Source organism: Etheostoma spectabile, unplaced genomic scaffold (genome assembly GCF_008692095.1).
Source record: "Etheostoma spectabile isolate EspeVRDwgs_2016 unplaced genomic scaffold, UIUC_Espe_1.0 scaffold437, whole genome shotgun sequence".
NCBI lineage: Eukaryota > Metazoa > Chordata > Actinopteri > Perciformes > Percidae > Etheostoma > Etheostoma spectabile.
In genome coordinates, this window is record NW_022605609.1 from 184296 (window position 1) to 185091 (window position 796).

The 796-nt window shown below is 43.0% G+C and overlaps 1 pseudogene; it reads right to left on the minus strand.

Moving 5' to 3' along the window:
- The window catches only part of LOC116686689 (CD209 antigen-like protein E), a 93821-nt pseudogene that overhangs the window by 17748 nt on the left and 75277 nt on the right, over positions 1 to 796 (minus strand).

Sequence of the window (796 nt, forward strand, 5' to 3'; positions counted from 1 at the left end):
AGACCGATTGGAAAAACTGGTTTGCCTTTCTGACCCCCCCCCCCGCGCCGTACTAAACTGGTTTTGATCCTACTTCCAGAATAGGGATTACTACTTTTGGTGTTATAGGTAATTATACATCCGGCATACAAATATGAACGTGCTGAGTCCCCAAGTGCTCTATCTGGGCTCTTCTGTTTAACATCTCACTGCTCCCACTGGCCCAGATTATGGAGAACAAGCAAAATAAGTTACCTCATAAGTTTACGCGGACGACAACACAATGTTACTACCTTATCGCCAGGGGACTATAGTCCAATACAAAACTGACTAAGGCATCGAACAAATTACGGCTGGATGTGCCAAACTTTCTGACTTTAAATGAGGAAAAACTGAGGTGGTTGTTGGAGCGTAGAGAGGACCGATTAAAAGTCTGCGCTCAGCTCAACAACAATGTTAAAACACCGACAAAGCCCAAACTCTGGGTGTAGTCATGGACGGTCTAGTAGTATGTCGTGGTCGACCGTGTCAAATGCAGCACTGAGATCAAGTAGTACAAAGATTGAAATTTTGCCATTATCTGTGTTAAGGTGAATGTCATTAAAGACTTTGACGAGAGCCGTCTCAGTGCTGTGGTGTGGTCGGAAACCCGACTGAAAGGCATCAAAACTGTTGTTTAGTGACAGGAAATGGCTGAGTTGTAGAAAAAACGCTTTTTCAATGATTTTACTTAAAAACGGAAGGTTTGACATCGGCCTATGGTTGCTCATTAGTGACATGTCTAGATTGTTCTTTTTTAATAGAGGCTTGATTACTG